Raw genomic sequence first — 16,003 nt, forward strand, 5'->3', positions numbered from 1 at the left:
ATTAGGAACTTCTTATTGCAAGTTCTATTTTACCTTCCACAATAAGGTGCTTGATGCGTTTTTAAATAAAATTCACAAAATACAAAAATGTACTAATGGTTGTTTAAACCAAAAGAATCAACAAATAATTGTATATCAAAATAATAAAGCAATCAAAAAAGGCTGTATTTTTTATTTATTTATTTAGTTAATATTTTATTTTTATTATTGTGTTTTTTTTATTTTGTGTCTTTTCTAAAGAATTATTTAAAAGTTTAAATATTTGATTGCAAAGACAAAACCAATAGAGTTAACTTTATACAAAAACAAAATTACTCAAATTATTTTATATCAAAAACTAATCTGAAATTGATCTTATTGCTAAGATAAAGTTATCTCAATTATATAAATAATTTTATATTGTTTTTTTACATAATATAATTTATTTAAATTATTATTTTTAATTGGAATAAAAGACACTAATTTATTGCTTAGTTATATTGTGTTTTGATGTATATCACTTCTTTAATATCGGATTATAAATTCACCACTTGATATCAAAAAGCTTTTGCAAGGGATTTTTTATTGCAACTTCATTTGTCTTCATTGCAATTGTTACTTCTTCACAATGCTCTTTATTGTAACTTTATTTGCCTTTATTGCAACTTCAAATTAGCTATTATTCAAATTTGTACTTTTTGTTTATCTTTTTTTGGTTTGTATTAGCACTCAAAAATGAACATGTTAAAAGAGTTTTTAAAAATCCATGCAACTCTTAATAAACTTGCAGTTTATGAAATATTATGAAATTTTTATGTTTATGTACTTTTTGTGTATTCACTAGACAAAATTTATTTGAACCAAAAATATACTCGATGTTGGCAAAGACAATGGATTTAACCACTTGAATATATATATATATATATATATATATATAATTCTTATTACAATTCAAAGTATGAGTCATCAAATTGACTCACAAATTGATTTAAGATAAAAAGATGCATTTAGAGTGCTTAAAACCACAATATATGGTGAATAGTATAGAAATCTTTAGACAAATAGAAAAATTAAAATGTTAGTTGTAGAAATAGAGTCTTAATAAATCTTAGAGGCAATTATCTTAGTTGATTTAATATTTTTACTTATTATTGAGTGTCAAGGGTTATTTATTAAGATCAATTTTTACATTGACCTTATATTTATATGTATCACTTATCAAAAAAAACTATAAATATTAATTAGTAGTTTAAAGAAGCATGAGAAAGAACTTCATGTCTTTTTAGTTAGTTATATAAAAAGTAGGATTTATAGTTGATTTAAATTAATTTTATTACTGTAAAATATTATCAAGGTAGAAAAATATAACTTTATATTGATATTAATATTATAAAAATATTATGAGAATTTTTAGAATTTATTTTTTAAAAATTTGGAATTTTAGAGCAATTTCTAAGATTTTGATAAAAATGAATTTTACCACTTTAGGAGCCATTATGAAGAAATGAAGCAAGATTTGAAGACCACACATGGTTTTTGGGCTAATAAAATATTTTTAAACACCATGGTGAAGTCAAAAATGCAAAAATATTGATTTTACTATTAGAAAATAGGAAGACCAGCAACTAATGTAGTCCTTGAAAAGAAGGAGGTGCACAAATCCCATATGGATTGTAGCACCTTGAAGGTAGTTAGGAGGATAAGACTAAGGCCTCGTGGCATCTTCAAAACACCTTTATATACTATATGAGGTTCAAACCTTTGATCTATAAGTAAATTATCCTTGAAGTAAAATATTTTTACATAAATTATTATTTATTTACTTGTTATTTTTAAACCTTCATAAGTTATTCATAGTAACTCGGATTAATATGTTTTTTATACCATTGAAAAGATTTTCAAAAAATACATTTCTAAAAATATATTTTTTACTATTACTTTTTACTTTTTATTGGATAAAAATTCAATAAACAAATTGAACCAAGTTTTGAATTCTGTGATTGCTTAATTTCATTTATTCTAATTGTTTTGTGTTGTTTTTCTTTAATTCTTACTATTTGCTTCTCCGCTTCACACCACTAATTATAAGTAACTCTTAATTGAGGCAATCTTGTAACTTAGGTTGAGGAGTGAATTTTATACTCATAGTAGATATAAATTATTCAAGTGTTAAAGATTGTCCAATCAATCTTACAATAAAATAATAATTAGTTTATAAATAAATTATATGTGAAGCTATTTCAAATAAATCAAAAGTAATTTAAATGAAATCAACTAGAATAAAATATCAATCAGATATGATAAGTTTGAGATTTATTTTTAAATTATATTTTGTAAAATATTTTGAATCAAAAAAATTCTTTTATTTGAAATTTAAAATATTGAAAAGAATACACATAATTTTATTTATTTGATGATACATATAAAATCTTGTAGAAATCATAATTATAATTTTTTTAATTATTAATTTATAAATTATATTTATAAAATTAAAATATATTTATATATTTATATGTCTATATATATATATATATATATATATATTTAAATTCCTCTTTAGAAAGTCCAATATTTCAAAAACTTCTAAAAAATATTATCTTCGTTTGCATGCTTTGTCATTTTTTTACAAATTTTTTAATTACCAAGTTTTTTTATTTTATATGTTAATCTATTTTTTTTAAAATAGTAATTTATCAATTTTTTTATTTTTTATAAAATACAACTAAAAGAGATATTTTTTATATTAAAAAAATCAAAAAAAAAAAAAAAAAAAAAAAAAACTTTATTGACAAATTAATAGAAAAAAAAGATTATTTAGTTTGATATTATAGATTATAATTTATTAAAAAATACTTTAAATTGAATATGTTACATGGCAAAAATGACCCTTTATGAATATTTAATTCAAATAAACAAAATGTTGCAAAGCCTTGAAGTTGTCAAAAGTTAGAATTATCATTAAATCTCAAAAAGGATTTATCAATAATATTCTTGAATTTTTTTAAGTTCAGTGACATCATTTTAATCTTCCTTTTTTGAATAAGTCTTTAATTAGATATATAAATATATAACAAAATCTATGCCATGTTCAATAAAGAAGCTTATGTATTTATAAGCCTAATGAAATATACAGTTGTCACACCTCTAAGTAACATTATTTGTTGCAAAAATATATATATATATATATATAGTTTTTGGAATACAAGAAAATTTATATTATTTTATTATCAGCTTAGCATATAAAAATGCAGAGGGTTTTCAAATTTTACATTCACAATTAAATATATAACTGTACCACCATTTTATTACATGGTGGTTATTTTTTTTTAGAACTCACTAACTAAACATGCCTCTTTTAGACACTCATTGTGCCATGCACCTTACATACACACAATAATATCATTGTCATAACATTATTTTATGAAAAAAATAATCATTAAAATTTATGTGATACTATTTTACACTTAATTTTTAAAATTTCATAATAGCTTTTTATTTTAATAATTTTTTTTAAAATTATGTGAAATAAAAAAAAAAATTTAAAAAATATATATACATATATATATATATGTATATATGTATTCTTTATTATCACAATGTTGTTTACTATGATTATATTTGAACATATGTCACTTAATAAAATAAAATAATGATATAACAATGACATTGTTGTGTATATGTAGAAATATATGTAGAGATGCATTGCACGGCAATATCCACACAATAAAATGAGGATGTCCACCTAGTAGTTTGTTTTATTATTTTTCTTGGAAACTCAAATCAACATTCTATTTGTAAAGAGTTAGTATAAGAAGGAAATGCTAATAAAAGCAGACAAATTTCATGTCATATTTCACATAGCCTAAAATGTCATGTTTTATGTTAGTAATGTTGTCCTAAGTAGAATGACTATAAGGTCAACTTCTAATAATTGATGTTAGATTATTTTTATTGCTTATATTGTATTTGCACATAGAGTGTTTATTAGAGGTTAGTTCACCTACATATGACACTGCAACAAGATATTATTTCTTTTTAAAAATAAAAATAAAAAATAAAATCAAATCTTTCAAACAAATACAAAGTTTTCTATTTAAATTAGACTTAATAATGAATGCATGCTCAACAATACAAAATTAATCAGTGTATAAATGTTCAATCCCTATAATTTATATATATATATATATATATATATAGGCATATTTATAAAACTCTTATACATGGTGGACTATCATGAATAATATGCAACAAATTTATGCCAGAAGTATAATATATTTGTGTTTATTTCAAACCTTGATAATTTCACTTTAGTTGAAAAAAATTAAAATATTTACAAGAAATCAATTAATTAATTGAAAGTTATTAAAACTAAGTATTGAACATTTTACACCTAATAATCAACCAAGAACTTATTTCTAATATCTACATTAAATTAGATATTAAAATTTTAAAATTTTGCACAGGTTTGAGATTTGGATTTATATGTGTTAATACAATATTTATACAATTAATTTTACATCCTAAATTATTATAAATTTTTTTTCCACTCACAATTTTTAATATTTTTATTAATATATATATATATATATATATATTAACATGTTTTTAAATTAATTATCTACCTTCATTTAAATTTATTTTTGAGAAAATTAATAAATTCATGATGCACCATTATACAATATTCATCCTTGAAGTGTATATACAATAATAATAATTAAAAGAATCACTTTATTAGGCTGGCGTCATGTGCCGAGGCTTCAGTTTGCATTGCGAGTTGGAACATTCAAAGTGTAACGAGTTCACCAGAAACCGACAATGACGATTGAGTGACATGGTTCGCGATGCCTCTGTGTAGAGGAGCAATGTTCAAGAGCATCGAAAAGCGTCCTCACCAAACGCGACCTTCCTCTCTTGCGATTTTGTAACTGTTGGAAGGAGTTTTGAGGTGGCTGTTCTGAAAGTGTGCTGGATGTGTAGGCTTTGTAGTGATGCATCATGTAAGACCATTATTGGTGAAGTTAATGATAAAGCATAAACGTTTGCTCATCACAATGATGTCATGATTCTTTAAAGTTGTGTTCAGTGAGATCAATTATCATCCTGTCCATGAGCAACTGCTTAATGCTGTGGATTCTTTCATGCAGCAGACCAGTTCTAATGCTCAACAGGCTGCATCTGCTTTATTCTTATTCACATTGCCATTTTGTTTCTGTATATATATATATATATATATTTATTTTTGAGTGTGTGTAGTTTAAGACAGCAGGGGCGATCTCACTGCATTGCATGTCACGTCCATGTCACCGCCGATGATAGCGAGGCGTTGTAACACGGCAGGAAACCACCACGACCTTTCGGCAGTTACCTCAAGTCAACCTCGAATTCTTCGAAAGTTTTACTATCATATCCACTGCGGCATGATGGCTTCGAAGCGATTGGCGCAGATGAGTTCCAGTTTCCTCACCATCATGTCTCTGCTTATGATTACAACTACACACCGGGTTCTTTTCAGGAGACAGGAAAATATATTACCGCGGCAGGGACACAGTGGCCTAGGAGTAGGCGAGAGCCCATGCCGACTCTTCCATGAAGGCGAAGACTTGGGAGGGGATGCAGAGCCAGCTGGGTTGACGCCACTCCACCTCCCCACTGTTCCGGATCAGACAAAGAAAGTCTTTGCCGAATAGGTAGCGCACAAAGCAAGGCACCCCAGCTACAAGAGCAATACCCGAAAAGAAGCTCATTGAGAGGGGGAGGGAAACTAAAGTATAGATCGAGAAGAAAGGGGGAAATAAAGGAGGAAAAACGATGATGGTTGCCAGGAATCATGCAACATAGGGAGGCGGGGAAGGCAGTAAGCCCCGTCTTGCCCTGAATAGTCGCAAGCCTCGGATGCTCTTTGCTGGGGTTTGTCGATCGCTCATCACGCATCGCCCCTATCCCTCGGCCTAACGTCAATTCCTGTTTCTCAGGATTGGTTGTCTCACCGAAGTCGGTGATATTACAGACAACGCAGTTCGCTGAATTTACTGGGCTCTGTCGATCGATGCTTGAGTTGGTGATGGAGGCGGGAAGGTTGACATGCAACGCGTGTCCGAAGCACCGAATTCTGAACTCATCGCGTCATTACGTGAATTTCGCGTGAAGTGGCTTGGAAGGGTCTTTTTTGCCACCACGTCATCGAATATTAATTATTGCGTCTTTTCCACCCTCGATTCTTTCCTACATAAACTCTATTCTGTTAGTTATATGTATGTATGTATGTATGTATGTATGTGCTCATACACAAGCGTACTTACTTGCTGGTGAAAATACCTGCGATTTGTTTCAATTTTCACCTCACAGATAATGCTGCGAGTATACCCCAGTTGTGTCAAAGAAATATATTTTAAAACTTGTGCTGTCGAATACGGAACTAGACCACATGGGCTGTTTAAAAATTAATCAATGCTCTTTCTCGTTCAAGGGGGTTGAAGGTCTGGGTGGAGCATGGGTAGCTGTACCCCCAAATTACAGTCATAATAATAATAATAATAATAATAATCGCAGTATTAATATTCTTTTTCTTTCACTGCAGAAGAGTAACGTAGACCACAGGAAAAATAATACACATGTGTGTTAAGGTGTGAAAACCACATGAGGTCCCTCATTAGCTAGCATGCATGGTGTGTCCTAGCTTACTGGTGCATGCAGTGACTTGTTAAGGTTTGATGTAGAGAGAGTAACCCAAGTACTAAAAAGGGAGTGGCATCTTTACACAAAAAAACTACTATTGGCACAGATACACACACACACAAATGAGAAACAAAGAAGATGAAACTGAGGTTTGGGAATGAGTGTGAGAGTTGTGAAGTTGAATCCCTGTTTCTATTGTCAGTTTGTCTTCCTCATGTTTTTCATCATCTGGAGCACCTGACAATCCTCCTACAATAGAGGGCTCCTGAGCCATGCTTGAGGGACAACAAGGCCCAATTCATGAGTCAAGGTGCTTGCAGAGACACAGGCCTCAGATTTGTGGCTGCCATTTCTGCTGGATTAGTAGCATAAGAAGGAGAAGGAGAAGGAGAACACTGGCCAAGGGGGCCATATTACCTGGGTACCTTCTCCTTGTTGTTGTCCTAGTTCCTGTTCCTCTAACTGATGCCAGCACTGACATTAAGAAGGGAATCCATATGCCCTCACACAAGTCACCAGTGTTGGACAGGACTGTCCCCTATTGCATAGTATCTGTGTAGTTGTTGTTGTTGTTGTAGCAGTAGTATTGCTCCTACTATTCTTTTCTTTTCTGTTCCTTATTTTATATTTTGTTTTTTGTTCCCTTACTGCTTTGCTTTTCAACATGAAACTGTTGTCCATGATTCCTGAGCAAGGGGCTAGACAGTGATTGAAGTTGGAGCATGTTGCATGCCCAGCAAGGCTTTGCAACACACTCCCATACCTTGGGAGTTCCAAACACATGAATAATGCATATTTATATTTACATGTGTGTGTGTGTGTGTGCATGTGCATGTGCTGGCCCACCCACACAAAACAGGCGTATGTTATGTTTTGAGAAAACAAATCTTCACTAAAAGTTTATTTTTTATTTTTTATTATAATGATAATGATAATAATAATAATAATAATGTAACCATCATTGTATCCTTTGACAAACAGCCAGGATAATGCACATCATTTGATTGATTCTGAAGGTTTGCATTCTTTCTTTCTCATTGATGGGAAACAAGACTTTGAGGAGTGGTGGTGGCTTTTGCACTTTAATGGTTTGTTTGTTATTTATTTGTGGATAAGGGGCCTAAGATCTAAGTATAGAGAAAGCACCCAACACAATTTTACAGACAGATGCAGAGAGGACAATAACAAATAACTTCCCTTATCTTTTTCTTCTTTCATCCTTTCACTTCAAAGTGGACAGAGATAGAGTCAGACAAACACACAGCACACACCATTTTTGAACAAATGGTTTAGGGTTTGTTTCACATGCAGTGCACCCTGGAAAAAGTAAGAACATAAATAAATAAAACCAAACAATCAAAAACAAACAAACACAAACAACAAACACAAGGGTTATGTTCCCCATCTATCCTACATCCCAACAACCTAACTTTCAAATTTTATCATTTTTTTTTTTCATTTTTAAAATTTGTTTCTTATGTATTTATTTGTTTATTTCCACTTCTGCATAGGGCAACAACAAACAAGGAGGATGGGAGAGGGAAAAGGTATGCATGCATGTGGCACAGCAAGAGGTTGGTGGATTTTCACCCTAAGTGGCTTGTTGTATTGTTCCAGTTATTTGTTTACAAATTCCATTCTTTCATTTAATTTTTTCTCTTCTTTTACCATTTCCATATTAAACAAGGTGTGGAAAGTTGGCCAGGGAGCATTTGTGCTTTGCAATAATGTGACCCTAACTCTATCAAAGAACAAACCTCGTCCTCTGTCCTCAACTAGTTACAAATTCTCTTATTGATTTTCATGTGTAATTTCATCAATTGGTATAACCCTTTTTCAAAAAACAATTCCTAAGACTCAACTTCTCCATTTGGCACACCCTGAGATTTTACTTCTGTTTTTTTTTTTTTTTTTTTTTTTTCTTGTGGAACTTTATGCAACAATATTCCATTCATGGCCACTTGCTTTGTTGGCTCATCCAGTGACATGGAATGGGGACCACCTTTGCATGGTTTGTAGCAAAATTGACTTTTATGAAATCATGGCTGAGCTACTCAAAAAACCCATAACAAATCACATACCACATTATCCTAATTTTCACAGAACCTAATGTAGACAAAAACAAAGAAAATAATTTGAAGGGACTCTATTTCCCTATCTAACCATTTTTTTTCTTTTATGTTTTAATCATATTTCTTACGAACTAATAATAGTATTAGTGATGCATAAGAGTAATTTCTGATTTTGTTTGTAGGTTTTGTTTCTTTTTATGATAGCTACCCATATTTATTATGTTTTTATCCTTTTGAGTTGTCAAGTGTGCATGTTATTTTAAAATTTGTCTTTGAAATAAATGACAATTATTGTTTGGATAATGTTTTGCAAGGCATTTGTTGTCACTGATACTTACTAATTTTTTCACAAGAGTCGTAGCCCAATTCCATATCCTTCTAGCTTTAAAATAAAAAATAAAAAATAACGCATTATTGATTATGGTGTAAATAGAGTAGACAGTATTCTAAAATTATTTTGCTATTTTTTTCCTTATTTTCTATATCTTTATGTCAAATTATCCATATTAGCATTGTCTCTTTTGGAGGTCTTACTCTAAACCATGTTTCATTTCAATCAAACCTAAACTTTGATTCTAAGATCCCTCACTATTTAGATGCTATTAGATTTTGTTTTAGTAGTAAACATCTTAATAGCTTTTTTTCCAAGTTTTATTGTATATTCCATCATTTTTTATCTTTTAAATTATTATCTGTAACAATGATAACAATAAAAAAAATATCGAATTTATTTCACTTATTGAAAGAAATGTTATTTTTCCTGTAGACCACTATATAGTTTTTAATTTGATTTTTTAAAGTCACAAATTGCATTCATAAACATTAAATATATATATATATATATATATATATATAGAATATTACTATATAAATTTTCAATCTTGGTAGCTTTAATGAAGAATTTTATTTAAAAAAATATCATCTTACAACACTAATATGTCTTAAATACTTTTTCAATTGATTTAAGATTTTTAGGCTGTAGAGATGAATTTTTTTATTTAATAATTTTAATTTTAAATAAAATAATATTAGTAATATGATATTTTATCTAATAAAAACTATATATATTAAAAAAGCTTGAATTTATTAGCATCCATCTATATCTAGTAAATTTATTAAGTTACAATATTTTTTAAGTTGGAAATTATTCCTAATATATTTTGTTAAAAATATCATCATGGTCTCTTTTGGATCTATACTGCTTAAATCTCTTTTTATTGTTTTGTTACTACAACATAGATTTTAAGAAACTTTTGACCTTATTGACTGTATATTACTGTTATATTAGAAGTTTTAGATTATTAGTTTTATGTTCTTTATTTTTTAAATAATCTAATCCAAATAAATATAAGAAAGAAAGGAAAATGATAATTCAACATTTTTTATGATAGTGACTTATTTAAACATAGTTGATACAATAAAACACAAGAAGTTCAGTTTTTTCTTCATTTGATTCAAAGTAATTGGTCTCTATTGTTGATATCTAGCAAGATATTAATTGAAATAAAGTGTCTATTTTTAATTTTTTAATTTAAAGTTTTACAAATATTTTAAACTACTAAATAAATATATGAAATTTTAAAATTAGCTTAAATATTTATGATTTTTTAACACCTATAGATTTTTAAAATAGTGAAAAAAATTAATTTTTTATTAAATTTTATTCTTAAATTTTTTAATAAAATAATAAAAAAAGATATTAAAAATAATAATAGAAAAAGAAAAAGAAAAAATCTCTTATGTTGTATACTTAAATGTGATTTTTTGTAAAAATATTTCTAAATTATAATTTATTTACTTATCTTAAAAAATTTATAAAAAATTAATATAGCTGTTTATAAAAATAAAATAAAATAATTAAAATATTTTTTTGAATAAAAATTATATATGTTTTTAATTTTAGAAAACATTTTTTTATAATAAAAGAACTTAAGATGTCTATAGATATTCCATATGGCTATTGAAACTTATCCCGGAAGTTTTCTACTTTTCAAAAGTACCATTGGAAACAATTAAATTTTGATACATGGGTATAAAATATCAAGGATATAAATCACAATAAAACTCTAAAATGACAATACATTCTTACATCACCAAAAAAATAAAATTACACAACTAAAAGATAGATATAGAATTAAAACTAGAATAACTATTTTCAAATTGAAAAAAAACTAAGAAGTCTTGAACTAAGCTAAAATACAAAATAAAGATGGTGAGAGGAATGAAGAAGGCCTCACTCTTGCCTCTACATATATTGTCTACTAAAGAAGTGCATGGTAATGTCCTGTAGGCCATATGACATGTGCCCGACTTGCAAGACAAGTGTTTAATTTGTAAAGCAAGTTTTTGACATATGCACTACATGGCCAACTTGTAATACAAGTGGCTAAATGTGCAATATATGACCAACTTATTGGCCAAGTTTTCAACCTATCAATCACTTCTAAATACATGTAAAGCCTACAAAGCATATAAAAAACTTTCCAACAATATATCAATAATTTAACTTAATTTTATTTACTTCTATATAGTTCTACTTATCAAAGTAAATATACTAGTGAATATATGTATTTGTTACATGAAAACTTGAGGTCTTTGGAAAACTTCTTTAAAGCATGATTAATAGCTAATATATATAGAAAAAAAATAGGACTATATTCAATGTCATCAATGCCTTCAGTTATTATAAACTTAATTCAAGATTGTTTAAAATTTTTACATTTGTTAATGATCACTCTAATTATTTTTTATTTTTCAACTATCTATTATTTCTTTACTTTCTTTCTTCTTTACTAGCACATAAAAATATATTTTTTTTAATTTTTTTTTCTAGATTCATGTCATTAACAATATCCTATGTTATTATTTATAATTTCTAATTAACATTTGTAATTTTCATTATACTTTTAAACAAATTGATCTAATAGTTTTAATATATTTTTTTATTAGATGTTTCTATGCCAACTTTAAATACAAATAATTTTTCATTTCATCTCTTATAGTCATCTTATCATTAATATTATAAAAACTAAAAAAAAATTACATAATTATTTTTCATTTATTATATTCAATAATTAATGTCTATATTTATTAGTGAAGATTTTTTCTTTCATTCATTACATATATTTTTAATTTTTTTTGATATATTACGTATTATATATATATATATATATATATATATATATAATATTTTGAAAATTCAATTAGATAATTAATCCATTTAAAATACAACATTGTATCTTAAATCTTCTTTATTATTATGCACAATTCATTGTCTTTGTAATTAGTTTGTAGTACATTTTTACAAAATATAATAAATCCTATCTTATAATCAATAAAATTCTTAGACCGTATTAAAAGATTTATAAGACGTGTGTCTAAAATGTTTTATATATAATTTAAATAAGAATTGTAGCCTTTACAACTTTTGCATGTATATAATTGGTAGGAATTAAAGTTTTTTGAAAGTTTTTTCTTTATTTATTAAGTCATAATAATTTTTGTCTTGTTATTATATTAGAATATTTTAGTGTATCTTTATTTTTCTTGCATTGTTCAAATCCTATAACATTGAAATATATACCCAATTGTAGTTGAGTTTAAGAAATTAAAGCAATTCCTAAAGTTTTTTGTGTATTGGATCTATATAATTTTGCATTGTTTTAATAATCTTGGGAATTATTGTCCTTCTAACTTTGTCTTTTTACTCTAATAGTAGTTAAAATTATTTTTTATTACTTATGGAGTTTAAATTTTATGTTTGTAATAGTTTTTACATACTTATTTTATATCTTATAACATAGACTATGGATCTCATTGTTGTATTACATTACATTAATTTCTTTTAAATTATGTTAAAAAAATTAATTATTTTTGGACATGCCTTATATAATGTTTTTTGATTTTTTAAACAGTTTAAAACTAAAATCATATCTTTCATACAAAGATTATTAATATATAAAAATATTAAATTTAAAATCCTTCTTATTTTTAAGTCTTTTTAAACAATCAATGTTGGTTTGTTTATAATGACAAAATTTATTCCAATTACTTTATATAATGTACAAGTTAAATATTTAGATACAGCAAATTGTTCCAAATTAATAGTGTAATGTTGCATCTAGTCTTTTTATTACTAATTAATTTGATATATGAATTGTTAATTGTTTTTTTTATTGCTCTAGCTCCATTTTTAAAATTTTTTTTTCTTACCAATAATTAGACCATTAATAATTATTAGAATATAATAAAAAATATCATTTTAGTTGGTTGTAATACAAATAAGTTTCTTAATATAATATATTTGATAGTATAAAAATCTATGTATGAAGAAATGATCTATATTAAAGAAGGTTTTAACTCTTTTATTATCCATTTATGCTTGGTTTATTAAACTTGTTAAAATTTTCTTTTGAAATTGTAACAAAACCTTAAAATTATATGATTTATATTTAATTGTATCGTTTGTATTTTACAAATATACTTCTACTTACATATTTGATTTGGTCTTTCTATAACAATTGTATATTAATATGTTCAAAAATTTAATTTGAAACAATATCTCGTTTTTCAACTTAGTACTTTTATTAAGTTTAGTGCAACCACAACCTATCACAATATTAGAGCTTAGTTGAGTAAATATGATCTATTATTGTGATAGGTTGTGGTTTGCTCTAATATTGTGAACCTATCACAAACCAAGCAATGAATACACAACTCTATCTTTTCTTTTTTACAAATTCTATCCGTATTCTAACAACATCAGAAGCAACTGCAATCTCATATCGAACAAAGTTTGTATTAAAAACCTACGTATCTACATGAAAAAGTGCTTGTGAACAAAATCACCAAACAACCGTTTAGTTAAATGGGGTCCTCCAAAATTGGTGTGTGCACCAAAAAGCATCCACAATCTCATGTTCATCTTGTGAGTTGTCTTGATGTGTCTTGATAATGTACCCCTCTAATGCCTCTCTCTCTTGTCCACCACATGGAAGTACTACTAGCTCTCTCACGTTGGGACTTGCACGGACCCTATTTCCATTAGTAGATAAATGCTTGATGCCGTAATAAAACCGTAAAAAAAAAACCAATGGTAATGGGACCCTAAAACCTTTGCATAGTGAGTGAGCTCTCTTGCTTTCCGATCATCAGAGATTCTTGGCTAAAAAACGAAACTCATTCCCCCTCACTCCATCCGAAAACTGTCATCTTTGGCAGCAGATGTTGGGATATATTGCGGCGCCTGGCACAAAGGGGTTTGTTAGACACACACTAGGAGGAGTAGTCTATCTCTGGGACGCTAAAGCGGCACCGTCTCCACCAAAAGGCTCACTTCGTATTCCCAATATTTTCAGACCAATTTGTGGGGCTCTTTTAATGAATTTGGAGCTTAGACTTGGACCTTAGACCTTGATTCCAATTAAAGGTCAGTAGCGGGAAGGCAGCAGCAGGGGGGTCAACTGTATTCAGGCGCAATAGAAAAACCCCATGAATTGAATGCTCCAGGGTCAACATCTTGGGTAAATTTTACTTCGCGTGGCGTATCTAGACATGATGGAGGCAAAAGGCAAGGTTGTGCGCTGGTGGGCTATTTGTGGCCCTGTTAATTGGATTCTGCCCGCTTTGGAGCTGGATAACGATGTGGCAAGGCCACAATAGCAACGCCAGAAAAGTACCGTAGGGTGCCAGTGCTGGTGGTCTGTGGCCCAACAGCTCCCCACTGCGCCCAGATTTTCAGACCGACCAATCCAGCTCCGAAGGTGCCGCTCCGGCTCTCCCTCTGCAGCCTGTAGAAACTGCGCTTTTTAATACGCTAATTGTGTATTATAATAATACTACTACTTTCGGTTCCATGTTTAGCTGCAAAGCCGTCTTGCCCTCGAGGATTACTCACCTGCAAATGGGGAGTAGTCGTAGTAGTAAAGGCGGCGTTACCGCGACAGTGAAAAAACACTAACATGGATCCTGTTGGTGGTCAGGGAAGTTTGGGTCCGAGTTAATGAACTGTTCGAGATGATGGATTAATCTCGACAGATTGAGAAATAGGAGGTGTCTGCACTGTTTGAAATGGTTGTGGCTTCGTAAATGTCTCATCTTGTCAACGTCTCTAATTTAAAATTTATTGCAAATGTTGAGAATGCGGCAGTAAGAATGCAAGACAGACTGATATGTATAATCGCACGAATGTATTCATACACAGGTTCCGTGGTCCAATTCATGCGTTGAAATCAATGACAGTCACTCCAGGACCACGGCTAGGAGAGATAACTGATGTTTGTATCCTACTACTTTGTATTATTTATTTATCCCTCCAAGCTTACTGCTTCAAGGGATCTTCATTTTAGCTAGCTAGCTAGTCGGAGGATAGAAACAATGGAGGAAAGGAAAAAAGAAAAAGAACCAAAACCAGTCAGGAATGATTTGTACAGTGACAAGTTGCACAGTACCGATTTCCTATCTTAAAATTTGATAAGTCTTCAGCGGCAGGCCCAACAAGAGTGACATGTCCCCTACAGTTTATAAAACTATTTGTGCTTTCTACTTCACATGATTGTCTTACGCAGTAGTGCTGCAGACTCGCGTATTGAAACTAACAAAGGATGAATGCTATTCTCGGAAGATCACAAAACCAAAACTCACATAGAATGATACAAACATATCATAAGAACGGGGATTACTGGGCCAGTAATTCTTCGAAAGAGAGGTGGGGACCTCGAAATCACAAGCCTGGGCCAGGGAATTGATTTAATACCACCTCGAAGAGTGCAACCTGGAGAGGAAGCAGCAAGTGAGTTTCGTATGCACGAAAAGTAAAGCAAGACGCACGGAAGTGACCTCAGATCTCTCCCTCTTTCCGGGCTTGCCAGAGTGTGGCTTAATCGCTGTCGGTCTTATAATGGAATCATGCAACCAATTTCCTCTCCACGTGGCCTGCGGTTCAGCAGCAAGCAAAATCCTTTGATATTGCTTGTCTCTTGGAGCTTTCCTTTCCCGCCCTGTGATTCTTTATCTTTCCATCATCAACGAAGCCTACTGAGCTCATTGGAAGGCTATCATGAGCTTGGAATTTTTTACATCAATTATCAGCTTGTTTTCTGGTAGCTGCAAAGCCAAAAGGAGTACCCCTAGTGTGCATATTCCATGTCTGTACTATCAGTACCCAGAAGTTTATGATTGGGCACCACTAGTTGTTTGCTAGGTGTTGGTGACTTAGGTGCTAAAGTGGCTCCCGTAGAATCGCTAATTATGTTGTTAAAGCTTCAGGAAAGTTGCTT

General features: G+C 29.5%; 2 long non-coding RNA genes across 2 annotated transcripts; both read left to right on the plus strand.

Moving 5' to 3' along the window:
* The first annotated feature begins 5,091 nt into the window (after positions 1-5,091).
* Positions 5,092-6,387, plus strand: LOC141045464 (uncharacterized). The gene is made up of 2 exons (XR_012217599.1): positions 5,092-5,833; positions 5,952-6,387. It is a non-coding gene; the product is annotated as an uncharacterized LOC141045464 (long non-coding RNA).
* Positions 6,388-6,655: 268 nt separating this feature from the next.
* Positions 6,656-8,127, plus strand: LOC149989318 (uncharacterized). The gene is made up of 2 exons (XR_016503176.1): positions 6,656-7,075; positions 7,514-8,127. It is a non-coding gene; the product is annotated as an uncharacterized LOC149989318 (long non-coding RNA).
* The last annotated feature ends 7,876 nt before the right edge of the window (positions 8,128-16,003 follow it).

This window comes from Physcomitrium patens, chromosome 5 (genome assembly GCF_059467195.1).
Source record: "Physcomitrium patens ecotype Gransden chromosome 5, ASM5946719v1, whole genome shotgun sequence".
NCBI classification, from domain to species: Eukaryota; Viridiplantae; Streptophyta; class Bryopsida; order Funariales; family Funariaceae; genus Physcomitrium; species Physcomitrium patens.